Here is a 24998-nt window from a genome sequence, read left to right on the forward strand (position 1 = left end):
GGACTCTGTTTATTTCACACCTCCAGGGCGGAGACCGGGAAAATCACCTCTCATTGCCCGCTCACAGAGCCCCGAAGGACGGACTAATTACCTCCAGCATGGGCCCCTAACAGTGGGACTCTGCACCTCCAGCAGAGACCAGGGGGAAATCACCTCTCTCTGCCCGCTCACAGAGCCCCAAGGACGGACTAATTACCTCCAGCATGGGCCCCTAACAGTGGGACTCTGCACCTCCAGCAGAGACCAGGGGGAAATCACCTCTCTCTGCCCCCTCACAGAGCCCCAAGGACGGACTAATTACCTCCAGCATGTCCCCATAACAGTGGGACTCTGTTTCTTTCACAGCTCCAGCAGAGACCAGGGGAAAATCACCTCTCTCTGCCCGCTCACAGAGCCCCAAGGACGGACTAATTACCTCCAGCATGTCCCCATAACAGTGGGACTCTGTTTCTTTCACAGCTCCAGCAGAGACCAGGGGAAAATCACCTCTCTCTGCCCGCTCACAGAGCCCCAAGGACGGACTAATTACCTCCAGCATGGGCCCCTAACAGTGGGACTCTGCACCTCCAGCAGAGACCAGGGGGAAATCACCTCTCTCTGCCCCCTCACAGAGCCCCAAGGACGGACTAATTACCTCCAGCATGTCCCCATAACAGTGGGACTCTGTTTCTTTCACAGCTCCAGCAGAGACCAGGGGAAAATCACCTCTCTCTGCCCGCTCACAGAGCACCGAAGGACGGACTCGAGACCTCCAGCATGTCCCCATAACAGTGGGACTCTGTTTCTTTCACAGCTCCAGCAGAGACCAGGGGAAAATCACCTCTCTCTGCCCGCTCACAGAGCCCCAAGGACGGACTAATTACCTCCAGCATGGGCCCCTAACAGTGGGACTCTGCACCTCCAGCAGAGACCAGGGGGAAATCACCTCTCTCTGCCCGCTCACAGAGCACCGAAGGACGGACTAGAGACCTCCAGCACCAGTCCCTAACAGGGGGACTCTGTTTATTTCACACCTCCAGGGCGGAGACCGGGAAAATCACCTCTCATTGCCCGCTCACAGAGCCCCGAAGGACGGACTAATTACCTCCAGCATGGGCCCCTAACAGTGGGACTCTGCACCTCCAGCAGAGACCAGGGGGAAATCACCTCTTTTTGCCCGCTCACAGAGCCCCAAGGACGGACTAATTACCTCCAGCATGGGCCCCTAACAGTGGGACCTCCATAACCTTGCACACCCTGAGTCCCCGGGCCCCCACAGTTAAGCACTCCCCCACGGACTAAACACAGGTATTCACACCCACCAGAACCTCGTGCCCCTGGTGACCTTACAAGGGGGTGGTTTTATGGTGCTTCTGTGTCCGCCCATCAGCATCCATATTCGGCCTTCTTCACGGCATCACCCCCCCTTCTGGGCTGGAGGGTATTCTCGTGCCCCTGGTGACCTTACAAGGGGGTGGTTTTATGGTGCTTCTGTGTCCGCCCATCAGCATCCATATTCGGCCTTCTTCACGGCATCACCCCCCCTTCTGTGGAGGGTATTCTCGTGCCCCTGGTGGTCTTACAAGGGGGTGGTTTTATGGTGCTTCTGTGTCCGCCCATCAGCATCCATATTCAGCCTTCTTCACGGCATCACCCCCCCTTCTGGGCTGGAGGTTCAAACACTTTAACTTTTGTTCACCCTCCTCTGGCTTACACCTCCTCCGCCAACACTTGAGCGCTCATCACAGGGTTCAGCACCAAGGAGAGTGCCTCCCCGGTGCTGATGGAAAGTGGCACTTTTTCTGCCCCTGGTAACCATCAAGGTTATTGTTTTTTTTTTATTTTTTATTTTATTTGAACAAAAAACACAGTACACAGTACAGAGAGGCTAAAACATAAACTATTTACACGTACTACTGCTGCTATAACAGTACTACTAAATTTCTTAACCTACGTTTTAAAGTGCAGTTATGCGCCCTGGAGGTGTTGCACTATTAACAAAATGTATGCCCAGGATTCTGGCACCTTTCCTGGCTTGTAAAGTGCAGTTATGCGCCCTGGAGATATTGTACTATTTACAAAATGTATACACAGGATTATAATAATAATTATATACACGGTATACATATTCACAATGTTTAGCGGGATTCAGGGGACCAAATTAGGCGTCTAATTCTTACGGTGCACCAGGGCAAACAGGTTGAGTCCACGGCCCCTGCCCCATCATCAGGAGTGTCAACCAGCCCCGGTCCCGACTTCATTGGCCTCTTTCCCTCCCGCTTCCGCTTCCGCTGCTGCTGCCGCTCCAATGACCCATCAGGTGAAGATGATAGAGCTGTACTGTTATAGCAGCCCTCTTCGGAGGTCTCCCCATCTGACAGCGGTAGACATCCTTCTGATGATGATGCAGCTGCTGCCGCATCTGATGACGCCCTGAACATGGAGCGGATTCTCAATGCCTCCTTTATACCTGGCGCATTCGCGTAGAACCGGTCCGCCGTGGTTACGTCGTGACACATAAACCTGGCGAGAATCGACCGGCTTTCTGGATCTTGGTGATGCTTGATATTGTCAGCCAGGGCAGTGCGCAGGATTGTGAAGGTGACGGCTGTTTCTAGCCCAGCATCAGCCCATGCCCTCTTCAAGTGAGCGTTCAGGTTCTTGGAGGCCCGATTCCCCCTTGTGAAAAGGAAGAATTCATTCTGAGGACCCAGCAATGCCTCTTTAATCCCCATCCACCGCATGACCCAGCTAAACTCCTCTACTGTAAGCGCCAGCTGTGCTTCGCCATATGTCTTGGCCGTCTTGTGATCCTGCACATGGATGATGTAGCCCTCAGCAGTTCCCCTTATGGCTGCCTCTAAGACCTCACTGTTTTTCATGTTTGCGTACACGCCCGTACGGTGGCCATACAGGAGGCTCCAATGGAGGGTGAGATAGCCATAGAGAAGCTTCTGGGTGGTTGAGGTCGGCGTGCCGGCCATCAGGTCGAGGAGCTCCGGGATGCGCTTCTCAGCGGCCGCCATGGCGGCGAGAAGCTCCGCCTGGCTCGGCAGACGATCCAGTTTGTTCCTCTTCACCTTAAACTGATGTAGAGTGACTGCCTTATTCAAGTGTTTCATGTTGGCTTTCACCTCTCTCATTATGTGGGTCATATCAGACTGGGTGAGCTTGCACCCCCGGGGCTTTGACTCAGACATGTACCCCATGAACTGGTGCACATTCTTCAGGAAGAACTCTGATGTTGTGACTGCCCGGCCCGGCTTTACAATATACTCGCTCCAGCCACGGATCATCTTCATGTTTCTTAGGAACAGCCAGTCTGACAGGCGGTTAACACCATGGGCCATGTATACTATGAAGTTCTTTATCCGGCTGATCTTCGACACAACATTGTCTTTCTGTTTTACTGTCGGAGCGACACCCAAACAGTGATCCAAGTATGTCTGAAGGTACGCCTCCATGCTTCTAGGCAACGTGATTTCACGCATGGTATTCCCCCCGTCCACACCCAGTGGACCAGTAATTTGAGGGAGAGGGCAAGTCATTAGCCAGCTTAGAGGCACGGGTCTTCCGGCATACAGGGGTCTCGCTACCGGAGGCTACTGCAAACATGACAGTTTCCACCGGGGTCTTCACAGGGGTCTCGCTACCGGAGGCTACTGCAAACATGACAGTTTCCACCGGGGTCTTCACAGGGGTCTCGCTACCGGAGGCTACTGCAAACATGACAGTTTCCACCGGGGTCTTCACAGGGGTCTCGCTACCGGAGGCTACTGCAAACATGACAGTTTCCACCGGGGTCTTCACAGGGGTCTCGCTACCGGAGGCTACTGCAAACATGACAGTCTTCACCGGGGTCTTCACAGGGGTCTCGCTACCGGAGGCTACTGCAAACATGACAGTCTTCACCGGGCTCTTCTCAGGGGTCTCGCTACCGGAGGAAACTGGTAATATGACAGTCTTCACCGGGCTCTTCACAGGGTTCTTGACCGGTCTCTTTCCACCGGAGGCTACTGCAAGCATGACAGTCTTCACTGGGCTCTTCACAGGGTTCTTGACCGGTCTCTTCCCACCGGAGGCTACTGCAAGCATGACAGTCTTCACCGGGCTCCTCACAGGGGTCTCGCTACCGGAGGTTACTGGGGACTGCATGACAGTCTTCACCGGGCTCTTCACAGGGGTATTGCTGCCTGAGGCTACTGTGTTTATGCCGGAGGTATTTGGGATTGCCAGGCCCTTAAATCGTATACATTCGTCCTCTTCCTCAAGAACAGCAGCACTCTGCTTCCTGGGTTTTAGCTCCTTTTTCAGCCTGGAGCGCAGGGTCTTCACCTCATCATTGAGGGCATCCTTCTGAGCCCTCAATGCCACATTTTCCAGCATCACCTGCCTGCAGTCCTCGTTGTCACACTCGGTATGTGGGGAGAAGGGTGGAGGGTGCCCGGGGTATTCCTCCTCATTGTCTATATCCAATGATGTAGCCATTCCAATGATGGGGTTAGTCTCACGGAGGTCATGGAGCAACTGCAGTGCCACACTATGCTTCAGCCTTGCCATGACCTGATGTGCCTTATGTCGGGACAACTCAGGGTGGTCATGTTTTACATGACGGTCCAGTCTCTTCCCAGCGTACGAACACCTAGCGATGGGACAGGGTTTGGTCCGAACATTTATCCTTCCACTGGCTATTTTCAGGAGGATTCCCCTCTCCTCCAAGTTCCGCACTGCATGCTTGTGCTTAAGGTGTTTGTTCAATGCCAGATAGAAGAGTCTGCACACCGGGCATTCAGATGACATCCTTCCTGAAACACACATAATGATTTTGATCAAATTATGTTATAGTTCTCCGTTTATATGCGTTAGCGTGAGCGGTGGTTGCGACACTGGGTCCGATGCATCAATTCATGGTGCATGGACGAAGGGAAGTATTGGGTTACCACCGGGTCAGATGGTCCCACTTCCGCACCAACGCGGGGCTGGTGATGGCAACATTGGGTCCGATGCATCAATACATGGTGCCCCGACCATGAGAGGGTTTGGGGTACCCCGGAACCAGGCACCACCCCAGCAGGAAACGGGTTGTATGGTCAAAGGAGGAAAGAGTGATAGAACCGGGGTAAAGCAAAGAAAGTGTCCGACAATAGTGACTTGTGAGGCGGCCAGAGAGTCTGTCATATCTCGGTCCTATCCTCCAGGCAACGCTGTGGCCAAAACTGGGCTAAAAACTAAAAAAACTAAAAAATATTTCATCCAGGGAAATTTGGGTGAAAATGAAAAAAAAGTACCCGGAAATAGTGCATCATGACTCAGCAATCATCACACTCAACTTTGGTGAGAACCGGGCAAAGGGGTCAAAATCCGTCAATGTGGGGGGTGAAACGGCTGTACGCGAGCCCTGGGGGGGGGCACCCGGGACCGGGCAGTGCTCAGATGGTCCCACTTCCGCACCAACGCGGGGCTGGTGATGGCAACATTGGGTCCGATGCATCAATACATGGTGCCCCGACCATGAGAGGGTTTGGGGTACCCCGGAACCAGGCACCACCCCAGCAGGAAACGGGTTGTATGGTCAAAGGAGGAAAGAGTGATAGAACCGGGGTAAAGCAAAGAAAGTGTCCGACAATAGTGACTTGTGAGGCGGCCAGAGAGTCTGTCATATCTCGGTCCTATCCTCCAGGCAACGCTGTGGCCAAAACTGGGCTAAAAACTAAAAAAACTAAAAAATATTTCATCCAGGGAAATTTGGGTGAAAATGAAAAAAAAGTACCCGGAAATAGTGCTTCATTAGCCAGCAGCAGTCCCCTGTCGACTCATGTGACATTCCTACAGGGTTACATAGAACCAGGGTGTGGGCTCCGAGCCATCTCCGAGACATCTCTAGTCCGTGTTGATAATGGGGGAAATGTACCCCAAAATAGTCCTTCATTAGCCAGCAGCAGTCCCCTGTCGACTCATGTGACATTCCTCCAGGGTTACATAGAACCAGGGTGTGGGCTCCGAGCCATCTCCGAGACATCTCTAGTCCGTGTTGATAATGGGGGAAATGTACCCCAAAATAGTCCTTCATTAGCCAGCAGCAGTCCCCTGTCGACTCATGTGACATTCCTACAGGGTTACATAGAACCAGGGTGTGGGCTCCGAGCCATCTCCGAGACATCTCTAGTCCGTGTTGATAATGGGGGAAATGTACCCCAAAATAGTCCTTCATTAGCCAGCAGCAGTCCCCTGTCGACTCATGTGACATTCCTCCAGGGTTACATAGAACCAGGGTGTGGGCTCCGAGCCATCTCCGAGACATCTCTAGTCCGTGTTGATAATGGGGGAAATGTACCCCAAAATAGTCCTTCATTAGCCAGCAGCAGTCCCCTGTCGACTCATGTGACATTCCTCCAGGGTTACATAGAACCAGGGTGTGGGCTCCAAGCCATCTCCGAGACATCTCTAGTCCGTGTTGATAATGGGGGAAATGTACCCCAAAATAGTCCTTCATTAGCCAGCAGCAGTCCCCTGTCGACTCATGTGACATTCCTCCAGGGTTACATAGAACCAGGGTGTGGGCTCCGAGCCATCTCCGAGACATCTCTAGTCCGTGTTGATAATGGGGGAAATGTACCCCAAAATAGTGCATCATGACTCAGCAATCATCACACTCAACTTTGGTGAGAACCGGGCAAAGGGGTCAAAATCCGTCAATGTGGGGGGGTGAAACGGCTGTACGCGAGCCCTGGGGGGGGCACCCGGGACCGGGCAGTGCCCCCGGCAGAAGGAACCGGGTCAAACGGGCCAAAACAGGAAAAAAAATAAAAATAAAAAGAACCAGGCAAAAGGGGGGAAAATGGGAAAAAAGTGTCCGAAAATAGTGCCTCATGACCCCGCAGGAGTCCCCCGCGGACTCCCCTGACATTCCTCCATGGTCGAAATCATCCAACTCAACTTTGGTGAGAACCGGGAAAAGGGGTCAAAATGTAAAGATTGTACCCCAAAATAGTGCCTCATGACCCCGCAGGAGTCCCCCGCGGACTCCCCTGACATTCCTCCATGGTCGAAATCATCCAACTCAACTTTGGTGATAACCGGGCAAAGGGGTCAAAATGTAAAAATTATACCCCAAAATAGTGCCTCAAAATCGGGTAGAGTCACCTGCAAAGTGCCCTCGCATTCCTCCATGGCTCAAAATGTCGAACTTAAACTATTTGGAGAACCAGAGAAATGTAAAAAATACGCCCCAAAATAGTGCCTCAAAATCGGGTAGAGTCACCTGCAAAGTGCCCTCGCATTCCTCCATGGCTCAAAATGTCGAACTTAAACTATTTGGAGAACCAGAGAAATGTAAAAAATACGCCCCAAAATAGTGTCTCATAATCGGGTAGAGTCACCTGCAAAGTGCCCTCGCATTCCTCCATGTCAAACTTTAAGTATTGAGAGAACCAGGCTGGGGGGTCCTTGAGGCACAAAATTAGGCCCACTCAAAGTGCTTGGTGAGCGGATACATTCTTCCATGATTTGCAACAGCCGTTATTTTTCTGAGTGCACCCAAAAACTGGGTTTCCGATTTCGTGCAGACGGTAGTTTGAAAAGTATGGATGAATCTTTTTAACAGAGAAGTGGAAATGAAGCCCAGGGACTTTTTCCCCTTCTCCGTTGTACCAACCATCGGAGAAGGGGAAAAATCGGCCCGAAGCGCCAATAGTCTGGCCCCTTCTCCCGTTGGCACTCTGTCATTTTTTTGACAATTTTTCAAAACTTCATTTTTGATTATTTTAAGTTATAATTAAGCGTTTTCTTCAATTTTTTTTGCTTTCCACGGGTGGGGGCGCCTGGCAGGCCGCCTATGAGCACCCAAATTCGGCCTGGATCATCCAGGATTTGTGGGCTAAGCTCCATAAACTGACTAAATCACCCAGAGAGGTCACCTTTCTAGCCCAAATATATATAATACAAATACATTTAAATAGTAAAAGGTGCACTTGTGCTCTGCATTACCCGGAATTTTATTTTCATAGCCCCATGATAGTGATTAAAAATCATTTTCATGGGAAAAAGTGTTAAAACGCCTGATTAAATTATATGCAGGACCCCAGTGAGCTCCAGACTATGTGCATTGTGTTGGGGAACCATATAAATGATAGAATAAATGCATTTAAATGCAAAAATAATGATTTTAAAATCATTTTAGGGGGACAATTGTGGAGAGGAGCCTGAAAATGACTCTGCAGCAGGCTGCCTATGAGCACCCAAATTCGGCCTTCTTCACGGAACCACGACCCCTTCTGTGGAGGGTATTCTCGTGCCCCTGGTGAGCACACAATTGACCCAGGAAAGAGTCTTCAAAACACAGGTAAAAGTGTGTTAAACAGTGGGGTAACATGTTTGAAATGACAGCACACTGCTGCTTGTTGGCAGGTAAACCTGACTCACTTGACTTGTCTCACACACACCCAGGGGGGGAGAAAGAGGACACATTGACCCAGGAAAGAGTCTTCAAAACACAGGTAAAACTGTGTTAAACAGTGGGGTAACATGTTTGAAATGACAGCACACTGCTGCTTGTTGGCAGGCTGACTCACTTGACTTGTCTCACACACACCCAGGGGGGGAGAAAGAGGACACATTGACCCAGGAAAGAGTCTTCAAAACACAGGTAAAAGTGTGTTAAACAGTGGGGTAACATGTTTGAAATGACAGCACACTGCTGCTTGTTGGCAGGCCTGACTCACTTGACTTGTCTCACACACACCCAGGGGGGGAGAAAGAGGACACATTGACCCAGGAAAGAGTCTTCAAAACACAGGTAAAACGTGTGTTAAACAGTGGGGTAACATGTTTGAAATGACAGCACACTGCTGCTTGTTGGCAGGCTGACTCACTTCACTTGTCTCACACACACCCAGGGGGGGAGAAAGAGGACACATTGACCCAGGAAAGAGTCTTCAAAACACAGGTAAAACTGTGTTAAACAGTGGGGTAACATGTTTGAAATGACAGCACACTGCTGCTTGTTGGCAGGCCTGACTCACTTGACTTGTCTCACACACACCCAGGGGGGGGAGAAAGAGGACACATTGACCCAGGAAAGAGTCTTCAAAACACAGGTAAAACTGTGTTAAACAGTGGGGTAACATGTTTGAAATGACAGCACACTGCTGCTTGTTGGCAGGCCTGACTCACTTGACTTGTCTCACACACACCCAGGGGGGGAGAAAGAGGACACATTGACCCAGGAAAGAGTCTTCAAAACACAGGTAAAACTGTGTTAAACAGTGGGGTAACATGTTTGAAATGACAGCACACTGCTGCTTGTTGGCAGGCTGACTCACTTGACTTGTCTCACACACACCCAGGGGGGGGAGAAAGAGGACACATTGACCCAGGAAAGAGTCTTCAAAACACAGGTAAAACTGTGTTAAACAGTGGGGTAACATGTTTGAAATGACAGCACACTGCTGCTTGTTGGCAGCCTGACTCACTTGACTTGTCTCACACACACCCAGGGGGGGAGAAAGAGGACACATTGACCCAGGAAAGAGTCTTCAAAACACAGGTAAAACTGTGTTAAACAGTGGGGTAACATGTTTGAAATGACAGCACACTGCTGCTTGTTGGCAGGCTGACTCACTTGACTTGTCTCACACACACCCAGGGGGGGAGAAAGAGGACACATTGACCCAGGAAAGAGTCTTCAAAACACAGGTAAAACTGTGTTAAACAGTGGGGTAACATGTTTGAAATGACAGCACACTGCTGCTTGTTGGCAGGCTGACTCACTTGACTTGTCTCACACACACCCAGGGGGGGGAGAAAGAGGACACATTGACCCAGGAAAGAGTCTTCAAAACACAGGTAAAACTGTGTTAAACAGTGGGGGTAACATGTTTGAAATGACAGCACACTGCTGCTTGTTGGCAGGTAAACATTGTTTAATTGTTTAAGTGTTTTTAAATGTATGGAACAGTGTTTTGTCTCTTTCAAAACTCTCCCGTCATTGGCCGGATACATGGGGACGATTTTATATTCACTATGACCGTTACTATTCCAGTGAGACGAAGTACGTCCGGTGACGGGAGTGATCCCATGTTAATTTTGTCCAAAAACCAGAGCATTCCCTTATCTTACTCTACATTCCTTTCCCAGGGGATATTTTCACCTAACCTTCCCTCCTTCCGACATTTAAACTCTTCCTCACCTATTTAATGATGTGTCTTTAACGACTTAATGACCGCATCTGGCTTTTAGGGATGATAAGGATGTTGGTGTGTTGAAACACAGAATCTCTGAGCCAGTGAATTTAAAAGTGAGAATAACATTCTTTTTCTAAGTGATTATCTAAAACAGTTCAAAATAATACATGTTTACTTCAATATAGTGTAGAATCATATCTTCTTACTTCAATCCCCCTTTTGATCTCACCTCACGAGATCAACATATAGCACTTGAAACATTACCACTGTCAATTTTCTTCTTACTGTGTCTGTCCCAACATTTATATAAACCCATCAGAAGTTGGGATATAGAGCACTTTAAACCTTTAGGAACAGTCCACAACAACAACTTATTATGACAGTGGAGGGAGAATAAAATATGTCTAAAAAGCAAAGTCCTAGGACTTTGCTTTTGCATGCAAGCACAGAGCGATAATATGATAAGGGCTATTAAACTGACCCTTTTTGGAAATGGGATTTTCCGTTACATAACGGAAGACTCAATTCAGGCCTTAAAGAACGCTTTACAAACAAGTCAGGGAGTGTTAAATGTGGAGCTATGTTGCTCAAAAGGAAGCTTACACTTTTGGGAAGAGATCTCCACTTTCTCTGTCCTGAGGTGCTGCAGAATCAAAGCAGCATACAGGGTCAAAGACAGGCGTGACCTCTGGAGAGGAAGAAAATCTAAATCTGAACAGACCACAGAGCCCATTAAAAGGTTTTATGGCCTCTACAATGAGAGGAAGATCTGGAGATTGTAAGGAACTCTCCCTAAATATCCACCCCCACACCATTGAGGGGTAGAGTGTTCCTTTCACCAATAAACAAATCATCTCTTAACCAAGTCAGATTTCAAAATAGCCATACCTCAAGTTGTTAAGAAAAGAGGGAGATTCAAAAGGTTATCAATAATTGCCCAGTATATTAAATAAATACAAACAGACACGTATCAATATAAGTCAGATAATGTAGACGAGGTCAATCATGGAAGAAGGCTGACATTTAATGCCTGATATATAAGTAATAGTAATAATAAATATATAGCTGATATTAAATAACTGATGTATAAGGCTCGATATTTCTGAAAATGGGAACACCGTTAACGGCGTTCTATTTCAGTAAAAGGGGGAAAAGGATAGGATATACATCAGACAATATGTATGTGAGATTATTACGTTTTTAGGAGAAATTTATCAATTTAAAATACTAGTTATGGTATTTTTTGTTTTGTTTTATTTGTTGCTTTTAAGAGAAATTGATACATTTAAAATAATCTAGCTTTGGTTATTTTTTGTTTTGTTAGTTTGTTCCTTTTTTGTTTTATTTTTTATTTTTGTTCTATTTTTTAATTTTATTTTTTATTTTTTATTTTAATTTTTAATTTTTGTTTATTATTTTCTGCATAGTCTCTTGTCCACACTCCAGTCTAGTTGGTGCCGCCAATAAACACTAAAGAAGTAGAAAAGATGATTTCAAAACCATATTTCCAGCAACTTAAGGGCTTGGTATGAGACTTCTCCACACAGGCTGCTGACGTCAAAAGGGGGACCCGAGAAACACAAGGCCAACACAGCAGATTACGTCTGGTTGGAGGGGACCTCCCATGCCGTCCACCTAGATGGAAAGGGAGACAACTGGTACCACTGGAGCCAGTGTGCGGTCGGGAAAAACACCTGCGAGGACCCTAGACGACATCAGGAAAGAGTTGGCCCTCGTCGCGAGGACCCTAGACGACATCAGAACAGATCTGGCTCTCGTCAAGGCAGTCGACCCAGAAGCCGCCATCAGCAGACCGGAGGAGGAGGATCAGGACATCTCTCCAGCAGTCGAACCGGAAGCCGCCATCAGCGGGCCGGAGGAGGAGGATCGGGACATCTCTCAAGCATCGACCCGGAGGCCGCCATCAGCAGGCGGGCGGAAGACAATCAGGCCACATCTCTCTAGCAAGCACCCCAGAAGCCGCCGTCAGCGGGCTGGGGGGACGAAGATATGGCAAACCAAGACGGCACAGGGAACTCCATTTCCCGCTGAAACAGGTTGATATAGCCGGTGTGGAACTTTGTCTGAACAATCAATTTTTTTTTTGAGGAACTTTCAACTTTATTTTTATATCCCACAATATAAGGGATTGGTATTTTTTATTCTACAGAACTATGTGTTACCAAAAGAGGGAAAAGTATGATAATGTCTTTTCTAATTTCTGTGGCTACTTTTACTGCCATTTTAGTGACATGTGGTTGTTGTTGTTGTGTGCCTTGTATCTGCTCATTGTGTGTTAAGACTCATCAGTTCCACCATTGAGGGAAGAGTAAAGATGACTCAGCTGACAAGGACTTTGCTTTTTAGACATATTTTATTCTCCCTCCACTGTCATAATAAGTTGTTGTTGTGGACTGTTCCTAAAGGTTTAAAGTGCTCTATATCCCAACTTCTGATGGGTTTATATAAATGTTGGGACAGACACAGTAAGAAGAAAATTGACAGTGGTAATGTTTCAAGTGCTATATGTTGATCTCGTGAGGTGAGATCAAAAGGGGGATTGAAGTAAGAAGATATGATTCTACACTATATTGAAGTAAACATGTATTATTTTGAACTGTTTTAGATAATCACTTAGAAAAAGAATGTTATTCTCACTTTTAAATTCACTGGCTCAGAGATTCTGTGTTTCAACACACCAACATCCTTATCATCCCTAAAAGCCAGATGCGGTCATTAAGTCGTTAAAGACACATCATTAAATAGGTGAGGAAGAGTTTAAATGTCGGAAGGAGGGAAGGTTAGGTGAAAATATCCCCTGGGAAAGGAATGTAGAGTAAGATAAGGTAAAGATAAACATTGACTTTTGACCTTATGGAACTTTATGGTCCGAACTCTGATTGAACCAGACCAGAAGCGAATCCAGCCAATCAGGACACTTGGGGGAGGTGGTCAGCTTAAACAGCTCCTCCCCAGGGGTTCTCTAATTCGCTTGGGAGAAAAGTGGGAAGGAAGAATCGACAAATCTCCGCCCCAAAGACAGATAGAAATACTGACGTTTGTGTGTGTAAAATTGCTTTTGGGTTTGGTGAGTTTGTTGGTCCTGATATCTGTGTCCGCATCGAATCACAAACTTGAAGTCCAATTTCTTCTCGTTTGATGAGTTTGTCTGGTCCCGATGCATTTGTCCGCATCGCATCACAAATCTAAAAGCCCAGAGTACTCGAGTACTCTGTATAACTTGTATATGTGTTTGGTTTCCTACTAGAAGTAAACTCAGATAATTTGTTATAACTTTGATTCCGGTGTTTTCAATTCCTTTCTTAATTTAATAGAGATCCAGCCTCATCCAACGAACGGCGCGTAGCAGAGGTATTCTACTCCAACATTCTCTAGGCGGCTGAAGCGCTGGGTGACCGAGGAGATCGACCCAAAGAGCCCCTCCGTGGACACGGGGCCTCCGAGGAGATCTTCTCTGTCCTTCTTAGATAGGGCATTGAGTCCTAACCACACGTGACGAGACGCCACTGTGGCCAAGGAAATCACCTGCCCTGCTGCGGCGGCCACGCCATGAATCAGATTATTCATCTGACCAATAGCGCGGTCCGGATAATCGCTCCCGTCCTGAGACGGGAGGGCGGGTGCGTCTGCCTGAGGGGTGATCAGGGAGACGCCCAACACGCCAAGATTATTGGCCGCAGCCGCCATCTGAGTACCGAGTTTGAACATCTTGTCTAGATAGTCCAAAGTGTCTCGGACCCGGGGCAGCGGGGGCAGGGGTCGTTTACCCTCCACCCAACCAGCCGCCCGCGGAAGCAGATGGGCCGCCAGGCTCTCATCAAGAGGGGGCACACCCGGAAATGTCGTGTCCCAGCGGCCCTCCACCTTGATGATGCCTGCCATAGCGGCTACTGGGGCCTTCGTTCTAAATGGCTGCCGCCATGTCGCCTCCACACACCGCCATATTTCTGGCAGCTGGGGCGAAACGAAGGTTGGCTGCGCCGGATGTACCGGGCCGTAAAACCCCTGTCTCAGGCGGCTTACAGGCCTCTGTGGCAACGGTGGGGGGAGCGGTAGGCCTACGCGCTCCGCCGCCAGGGTCATCACCGCTGGGAAATCCATCCGAGCAGACCTGAGAGTTGGACCTCCGGACAGCGAGGCGTCCTCGTCGTCCTCCTCCTCCGGAATCGGGGTCGTCTGGCCCCACGGAAGGGAGAACCGGAACGGCACTTCCTCGTCTCCCGACTCGCCCATCTCGACGACGTCGAGATCCTGATCCTCTGGCTCCTCCTGCCGGGCATCACCTTTCAGGAGATGCTCCCCTCGATGCTGCCGCGTGAGTCGCGGAATCATCTGGCAGGCCGAGCAGGCCGGTGCCGGGCCCCATGCAGGAGAAGCAGAAGGGGTGCGGATCAGCCCCCGCGATCAGGTTCGGGCATTTCGGGCAGGTCCTGTGGTCAAGAATTGACTCCATTTTAACTCTCTTTTTCTCGTCTCAAGCTCCGTGGATTCACTTCCGCTGCTGAAGAGAAAAGGATGATAGTCAGGAGGCGAGGCCTCCTTTTATACGGTGAGATGCGCGCGCATTCAGGTAGGCCCGCCCCAGGGCCGGCTACGTCTATAGAAGTCTCAGTGGGAGAATGCTCGCAGGATAAGGTAGTACCCATAGAGTCCAGTAGAGGGCGGAGCCTGTGAGAGATATAACAAGAACTCATGCAAACAAACAAGTGAAATGAAGAATAAAATAAAATTGAAATTGTACAATATAATATTGTGGTGGTTCATCTTATAATTCAGTCTAGAGAATGCACCCGACAGCATCTAAGACCTGCAAAAATCTAAATGTTCTAGGGGGAGGCCCCCCAAACCCTTTGTGCGTCATTTCGTCCGCACGCATTTTTCAGGGCAATCTCTATTGGGCTCAGGGCCATCTGTAAATTAGCTTAGATGGCCCACAGGGCCAATAATATGTTGTATCTTGTGATCAATAATTGTATGTCCACAACATAGGAGTAGATTTAACTGGTTTTACTTTGGTAACATGCTTCCGGGACTTCCTCATGGGAACATGTACAACAGGCTCTTTTAATATCAAGAGTGAGTTTGCCCCCTGCTGGACAAATGCAATAACATGTAATAATAACACAAGGTAAGATACCACATTTCCCCCCCTTTAAGCTAACAATACTTCCCGAAGGTGGGGGTTTAACATACTCCCGTTCAGAGTTGGGTGTAACGCGTTACAAAGTAACGCGTTACTGTAATAATATTACTTTTGTCGGTAACGGAGTAGTGTAACGCGTTACTTTTATAATTCAGTAATCACACTACAGTTACTAACATTGCCCCGACACGCGTTACTTCGTTACTTTTATAAAATCAGTCATAATCACACTGACAGACAAGAGGGGTTTCCGCCGCAGGTTTATATGTACGTAATCTGCGCGACTTGCACGTCCACATCTTCGCGTGCAGTGCTGCATAAACATGGCTGAGTCAGCGATAACTTTCGAGGGGTGGAGGTATGCCCATTATTTTGAGTTCGTCCGAAGAATAGACAGGAATGTGACGGTGAGGTGCAAACTGTGTCCAGGCCAGAAGCTGTTATCCACTGCTGTAAACACCACGTCAAACCTCAACAAACACCTGCAAAGAACACATGCTAAGGTGAAGCTAATAGCTAAGGACCCCCGAACCCAGAGTGAGGATGTTGGGAGTGCGCCGCCGCAAGAATTTGGAGGACCGGTAACCAAAGCAGAGATGGACAGGCTTGTAGCATCCTTCATAGTAGAGGTAATGTTGCCCATTTGCACAGTGGAATCACCATCGCATCGTTCAGAGATATACTGCGCAAAATACAGATAGCAGGAGACAGAGGACAGCCATGGTCAGAGCTATCTGGATCAGTCTTATGCGACAATGGAAACTGAACTAAAGAGAACATTTGAAACTTTAGCAGTCTGCGTGATCTGCCTGCAGGGAGGGGCTGGCCGGCCCTGCGAGTAAAGTAACGAGTAAAGTAACGAGTAAAGTAACGAGTTACTTTATGTAGAGAGTAACGAAGTAGTGTAATATATTACTTTTTTTTAAAGTAATATGTAATATGTAATATATTACTTTTTTTTAGTAACGACCCCATCTCTGCTCCCGTTACACAACATTTCGAGGTACTGGCATAAACCATTTCACTTTCAAAGATTAACATTCTAAACCTTTCCTTAAAGTGAGATCAGAGAACTATGCTGCTCTATTAATGGAACATCTCTTGATCTATTTAACAAAGTCTTTCAGGTAGCTGCAGTACATATGCCGAGCCTGTACGTGGCGCTGTAACTTCCTCCACAAAAGCATCGAAGAAGCATGGTCGTCATGGTTGCCCTTCTGTTTATTCACCGTGGTGGGGGCCCGAGGGAACCGGGCAGAGTTTTTCGCCGGTCAACGTGTGTAAAGTTTAAATCTTCCGGACAAAATTATAAAAGTGCCGGTCAAAGGTCTTCTTTGTTATTTATTAAGCTTTAAAACAAATGAATAACGACTATATATAATAATAAAATACACGGAGCCTGTCCTCTCTTTTTCCTCTCTTCTGACAGCGTCAGTGTCTGTCTCATGCAGCAGCTGATCCAGTAATGAGTGACCCGGCTGACAGTAAAAAATAAACATATTTATAACTAGTTTAGGTAGTTTGAGAGGTAGGCTAATTAAAATAGCTAAGGGTGATGATCTGACTTGAAGTGTGTGTTTTGCTCCTCCCGCTGCATCACAGCGGGAGGAGCTGCGTGTCTCCGTCCTGTCAGATTAGACTTCACTCGCGTTTATGTCCATATCGAGATAAAGATAAATAATCTGAATTCAGTGTGCAGTTTACTTTTGCGGGGGTGAGCAGCAGAGGTGGGGGGAGGCAGGGCTATTGCGTCATCATTATCACAAAATGATCGTATAGAGGCGATCACACGGAGCCGTATGACCCCCCCAGAGCGCTCCGTTCCCAGATCTAGCCACCTTTGGACCCGTTATCGTTTGCGGGGTCCGTTTCTATCGTTTAGTTACGGCCTTGTGTGGCAAAAAGGGCTATACGCAAGAGAAATATGCGGATACAACCCGTTTTCGTCCTCGTGGGGCACCAGCCTTAGCCCTCAGATGCTGTTTACTGCAGATTATGCGTTTTTCAGGTTAAAATATGCGCTTTTTTTTAATGCTATTTCATAAAACTTGTAATACAAAAAACAATTGTCTTAATGTAAGTAATTAACTGGAGAAATGTCTAGCTGATATCTTTAAGTGAAAATATTACCCTATTCACCTGTAGTGTCTCGTCTTAACAGGTATAATCTGGTGTTTTTGAGTTGATGAGTAATGCAGATATCACTGTAAAATCTATCGACATTAGAGAGAATACTTACTTCCGGGTGTACAATTATGTGGCTTTGGGGCAGTGTTAATTTTGGCAGCTGTTTTTGATTTAGTCTTAGTCTTTAGACGAAAATGGTTATTAGTTTTATTCACATTTTAGTCATTTCTATCCTTCAGTTTTAGTCTAGTTTTAGTCGACGAAAACTCAAAACGTTTTAGTCTACTTTAGTTAGGTAAATACAGATTTCTGACATTGGAATCAAGGTGACAGCATCAAGTGTTGAAATTCGTAAAGCAACATTTCACTCTCTTAACACTTTACTAATATCTAGGGATGGGTATCGTTAAGGTTTTCTACGGTACTACTAGTCTTATCGATACTGCTTATCGATCCGGTACTTTAACGGTATTCTTGTATTTACTTTTTGTTATTTTTTAAAGGGAAAAACTAACAAATTGTTAACCTAATTAATTGCTTTATTTAAATGTGAAATAAATGAAATATATATAATTATGTTAAAATATTGTACTATACTTGAGTAAAATGTTGAGGTACTTGTACTTTACTGGAGTATTTAAATGTTTTGCTACTGTGTACTTCTACTCCACTACAGTTCAGAGGTAAATGGTGTACTTCTACTCCACTACATGTATTTAATACCTTTAGTTACCTTACAGATGTGGATTAATGATGTGAAATATAATCAAGTGTTAAATCAGACTTTAGTTCCACCTGGAGTAAATTCACAAGCTACCAGTGGCGAGCCGTTAGCTTTATACCTAGGCCCTCTGACCCCCACCCCTTCCCTCGAAAAAAAGAAAAAAAAAGAGTTATTACGTCACAGCGTATACTTCAGCGGAATATCAAAACAACGGCCCAGGGTGCAAAACGCATCAATGACAGCGACCCTCTACCACACAAAACAACACCTGTGAACCCAATTTGTGTTCTTTGACATTGAAAATGATATTGCAGTGTGTTTGTTACTTTCGTTGCAGTTGTATGTCTTAAAGCTCCCATGTCATGCTTTTCCGGTTATTACCCGTCCCCTTGTGTGTTATGAACGTTTTTATGCATGTAAACGGTGTGCAGAGTCAAAACCCTCAAAGTACACCCTGTAGCGAGTAAAACTCTAACACAGAAAATACCTCCCCAAAACGCCTCGTTGGAGATACGTCACTGCCCATTTGAGTCTTCCATTTAGTTCCGGGTACCGCCTGATGTCATGCGGTACCCGGAACGAAATGGACCAATCCCGAAGAGCTATGGCCACACCAGCAGCGGCGTGTTCCTCCTCCAGAGGTTTGAAGAACCGGCATTTCACAGACGAAAGCTTCCAAAACATTGCCCAGTTTGAGGCCGGATATGCACAGCTTGTTTGGACCGTTTGGAGCAGGGGAAGATCTGGGTATACAACCTGTAAGTTTGCATTGTTATTTGTGTATTTATCAAACAAGACTGATTAAATGTGTAAACTGTGTTGGACTGCTAAGCCATTGACACAGTGCTAACTGTGCTAACTAAGTTGCTAGAGTTTCCATATATCAACTCTAATATCAGCAGATGGCCTTGCATACATGTATCTCATAGCAGGAGAATGTCTGCATTCACACTAGCTTTTGTTCATAGTAGTTTTATTACACTGCATTATAGTTGCCTTTCCTCCAAGCTAACGTTCATATCGTGTTAGCTACCAAGGTAAACAAAGCTAGGTTAGCATATTAGCAGGCAAGCTGTTCATTACACAACTACTACTAACGAATCTAAAACAACTAAGTTTCTCTAATATTTTGTGATTTTCATTTGATTTCGTCCAGCCAGATCCTGGCGGACAATCCATGACGGGGAAGGGACTTCGACTACTACTGAGGGCTCGTGCTAAAAGGCACCGCACCGACTGTGCGCGGGCAAGATGCGAGGAGGAGGAATGAATGATATACCGTGTGTATATATGTATATTTATGTTCATTTTGTACATTTCTAAAAATAAAGTTTAATGGAAATACTTAGTAGGCCTATCCTTTCTTCCCTGAATTCATATATAGCAAACCATGATTTGATTTCTCATCAAACAGTAGTAGTTTATAACGGGTAAAAATAACTTACTCTTTGTTATGAGAGTAGCTCGTAGGCCACAACGGAAAGACAAGGAGACATACACGAGTTTACAAAACCACGGCACATTTATTGTGGTAAATGCAGAGATAGGTAGTTGAGAGGATCGCAGAGTTAGTCTTCCTGCAGCCGCTTTGGAGAGAGACTGTGTCCGGAGGTGTCCGTGATCGTGCTGATTAGCCTCTTCAGCTCCACCCCATCGTAAGACAAAGGCCCTGGGGCCGTCACACTCTTCTATAACAACAGTTAAAAATATATATGTATATAAAATATACCGCTCTACCGACGCCATGATAAGACTGATGTTACGCTGAGAGCAGCCGGGAAAAGCACTGACATGGGCGCAGCCTCTCTGGTGGTTGACTAATCAGAACGAGTGGCCGAGCTGACCAATCGGAGCACACTAGGCTCACAGGGAGGGGGGGGCAAGAGCTCCAACGAGTCGTTTAGTGGAGAAAGTGAATACTGCTGAATACTAGGGCTGTCAAGTTAACGCGTTAATAACGCGTTAACGCAAAAAAAAATTAACGCCACTAATTATTTTAACGCGATTAACGCATGTGTATTTTTTGTCCTCGGCCGCCGTAGTTTCAGAGCGCATCGAGTTTAAAATACCATCTACAAGCTGATGCTCACAGCCCCGCTCCTGCTGCCCGCTTGTGGCAGACCACACTTCCACGCTCACGGGCAGGCCCGGACTGGCCATCGGGAGGACCGGGAGGGTGTGTGTATGTGTGGCGCGAGCGAAGCACACCTTACGTGTTGTTGTTAGCATCTGGTGCTAGCTAGCTGAGCTAACGGATATAAGGAGCTGTTTCAATGAAAACAGAGGAGCGACATTTCGCCGACAACTGCGCCGAGCACTTGACTTTATGCAGGTAGCCAGACAGCACACTCAGCACGGATAGTGCGCGCAACACAGCTCATACACACAGGCATATATGCCTTGAGCTGCACATAGCTCCAACAATCCATCACAGTGTCTCCACATTCACACACACACACACACACACACACACACACACACACACACACCACACACACACACACACACACACACACACACACACACACACACACACACACACACACACACACACACACACACACACACACACACAGTATTGTATTATTGTATGAGAGAGGTTCTAGGTTGAATTGAGGCGAATATTTGTAATGTTCAGAGGTTGTTGTGTTTAATATTCATGAGAATATTTGTCATTGTTCAAATGATAATAAACAAACATATAAAGCATAGTTGTCCACTCATATGTTGATAAGAGTATTAAAAACTTGAAAAATATCCCTCTAAGGTACATTTAGAACAGATAAAAAATGTGCGATTAATTTGCGATTAATCGCGATTAACTATGGACAATCATGCGATTAATCGCGATTAAATATTTTAATCGACTGACAGCCCTACTGAATACACATGCTTGACAGAGATGCTGTATGCGAAACCAATGTGAGTTTGGAAAATTACACAGTATAAATCTATTTTAGTATACCTCAACAATGTAATTATGATCAGTGGAAATGGCCATGACATGGGCCCTTTAAGTGTAATTTGGCATGCTTTTATTTTGAAGGCGAGTTCACGCTGTTGACAGGAAGTTGTTGTTGCTATGGAAACAAGAAAAGTTTCACAGCGGGCGGAACTTGTCATAAAGTCCGCGATAATAAAACCCACCCATTTAGAGGGAAGATATGATTGGTCAATTGTACTGTCATTTGACATTACTCTCTCGTTCAGTTACTATAGCTGGCCCTCTGTGAATCGCAGAGAGGGCCAGACGAGCTTCTTTCATGTAACCCTTCACATTCAAACAGAGACTGAACAGGCAGATTCGAAGGATTTATTTCTTTGGAAATGTTATTTTATTAAATCAAGTTTTTTTTCGGTAAAATTAATGAAAAATATAACAAAAATAATATTAAAAAAATATATATTTTTAAAAAATATATTTATTTTTAATGTTTTAAAAAAAAAAATTTTTTAATATCTTAGGCCCTCACAGAGGGCCTAGAGGGCCCTGACGGCTCGCCACTGCAAGCTACCCTGCAGTATACAAAGTCCTTCAAACTAGCTGCACCTTTACCAGCTTTGAGAACACTTTCATGATCAATCATTATAAAACATATCATATATATTATTCTGAAATGGACCAATCTGCACAATGACTACTTTTACTGTCGCTACTTTAACTATATTTTGATGATCATACTTTTACTTGAGGAACTCTTCCTACACTATGGTATTTTTTTTTACTTAACTACAAGATCTGAGTACTTCTCCCACCTCTGCACACCTGATGTGATAACGTTACTCGTAATTGGGGCAACAGAGCTACGAGTTAAGGAAGTCGAAAACTGTGCATTTCTCCGACTGAATATGACGCCTTTTGGCCGGCTGATAACACTAATGGCAAATGAGCTTTGTCCACATCGAGCATTGTAGAGTGTCTCTATACTTTTGAATGCTCGGTCCCCGGCAGATCTCTGTGTGGCGCTGCAGCGTCTGTTAGGCCCCGCCCCCCGCACACAGAGAGAGAGAGAGAGAGTTAGGCCCCGCCCCCCGCACACAGAGAGACACAGGGAGATCACTCTGGAGTGAAGAGAGCGGAAATAATTATATTGCAAGTTAGAAACGTAAGATGCATTTTGACAGACAAGACGGGCAATTGGGGGGAAATACCCTGCATTTTGAATGTCCGATAGTCCACCATTAACACCTTAGTCCCGTCTCGTCTCGTCAACGAAAACTAAATATACATTTCGTCAAAGTTTTCGTTATCAAGAATCTATTTTTAGCTCGTCATCGTCTCGTCTTAGTAATGTAGAAAAGGTCGTTGACGAACATTTTTCGTCATAGTTTTCGTTGACGAAATTAACACTGCTTTGGGGCAAAGTGAGCCACATGCTGGGGGGTAAACTGAGCCAGTGGTTCAACTTAACCCGCCATGAGGCACTGAGGTTAAGATACGTTTCTGTAGTATAAGGTAGTGTTTTTTATGTTTTAAATATTGTTGAAACAACAACATTCCTGTAGCAAATAACTGGAAAGAGGAGGGTTCAGCAGGTAGGGTGTGAGAGATCACATGATCCAGTAGGTCAGCTAAGGTTAACTTAACCCCTTAAACGGGGTAAGTTAAGCCACAAGAGCACATTTTTTTGTGATAGATTCATTATTTTCATTTTGATTGACAGAAGACATCCTAAAGTTAAGCTTGTTGCTGTCATTTGACTTCTATCTCATTTTGACTTGCCTAGAGGACAACATACGTAAACATTGGCTCATCTTACCCCACTCTCCCCTACAGACAGACCGATATGCTGATAGCAGCAGAGAAGAGAACAAATGTAAAGTCTGACAGCAGCACTATATATGCTGTTGCAGATTTTGGCAAAATCTAATCTCTGTTTAAGTAAAAGAGTGGACGGCCGTAACCAGCTGATTAGAAGCAGCTGAAGCATTGAGAATGAGTAACCGTAAGGTAGTCTGTCTGATTGAACTGCAGTGAGCTTCATTTCAATCAAGAGTCTTATTTCTGAGTGAAAGAACATTTATTGAAATATGCACAAGAAAAATATTAGGACTACATAGCCTATCACACACAGCCAAACAGTAAGTGACCTGCAGTCTCAATACAAACATGCTGTTGACTTTTCTTTAGCAACTTGGTTAGTTAGAAAATGTACATACTATTTCAAAAATAATTACAGTTATCAATATTGTTTTTATTGTATACTGCAAATAAAATCTCCACCTTTTTTTGTCTTTGCATTGTTCTTTTATCTAACATTTCCCTTGGTCACATTTGTTTTCATATTACTTCCCTAATGTAACAATGGAAAGACCTAAGCAAAATAGTTTAATTTTGTTTGTATAAGGTTTTAATTTAGATGGAATTTAGAATTTTAACATGGTGGTAGCCTGTAAGTAGTTTATTTAGTTTATTCAAGAAGCTATAAAAGCTTATGGAAGGAAGCAGATGTGCCCAGCTCACCCAGCATTGAGCACAAAGTGCTTTCCATAAAGTAAATATAAAACAGCAGGAAATAGTCTATCTATCTATCTACAGTTGAGGAAATTGTTATTTGATCCCTTGCCGATTTTGTAAGTTCACCACTTACAAAAAAATGAACAGTCTATAATGTTAATGGTAGGTTTATTTGAACAGGGAGAGTAAGAATATCAAAAAGAAAATCCAGAAATGGACATTATATCAAAGATAAAAATGTCTTTGCATTTAACTGTGGGAAATAAGTATTTAATCCCCTTGCAACCAACAACAAGTCTTCCCACAGACCAATCACAGATCAGGATCAATTTCCTTTAAGAAAGTACTATAAAAGATCACCTGTCTACAGAATCAATCAATCAGATTCCAACCTCTCCACCATGGGCAAGACTAAAGAGCTGTCTAAGGACCTCAGGGACAAGACTGTAGACCTCCACAAGGCTGGGACTGGCTACAAGACCATCAGAAAGCAGCTTGGTGAGGAGGAGACAACCGTTGGTGCGATTATTAGGGACATTCTCCCTGGCGTAACTGAGGGCTAAGTGCCTTACTCAAGGGCACACTAGTGGTGGTGTTCCAGGTGGAATTTGAACTCACGACCTTCCGATCTTCAGCCCACCTCACTATCCATTAGACCAACACTACCCAACAAAGGAGTGGCTAAAGAAGAAGCACATATAGGTGATGGAGGGGCCTACCCAGTCTCCGGACCTTAATCCCATAGAATATCTGTGGAGGGAGCTGAAGCTTCCAGAGGCCAAGCATCAGCCTCAAAACCTGAAGGATTTGGAGAGGGTCTTCAGAGAGGAGTGGACCAACATCCTTCCTGAGATGTGCACAAACCTGGAGACCAACTACAAGAAGCGTCTGACCTCTGTGTGTCCAACAAGGGTTTCTCCACCAAGAACTAACACATAATAATAATACATTTTATTTTTATAGCGCTTTTCTAAACCCAAAGACGCTTTTCATTTGGGGAAGGGTAGACAAACAAGGACAGGCAATAAAACAAAAAAAACAAAAAAAAACAGAAAAAAACAAACAGAAAAGCAGTCAGGAGGAAGTTGGTTGAGAGGGGGGGGGGGCTTATGGATATACAGACTTGAAGAGATGGGTTTTGAGGCGGGACTGGAACAGGGTGAGGGACTCATACTCACAGAGGTCTTGGGGGAGGGAGTTCCAGAGCTTCGGGGCTGCCACAGAGGAGGAAAATGAGGTTTTTACAACTTGGCGGATGTGGGGCTCGAGGGAGAGGGTGGGGTCAAATATAACGCCAAGGTTGCGTGCCTGGGTGGAGGGGGAAACAGGGGTGCCATCGATGGTGAGTGTCAGGTTGGGGGTTTT

Source organism: Trematomus bernacchii, unplaced genomic scaffold, assembly GCF_902827165.1.
Source record: "Trematomus bernacchii unplaced genomic scaffold, fTreBer1.1, whole genome shotgun sequence".
NCBI lineage: Eukaryota > Metazoa > Chordata > Actinopteri > Perciformes > Nototheniidae > Trematomus > Trematomus bernacchii.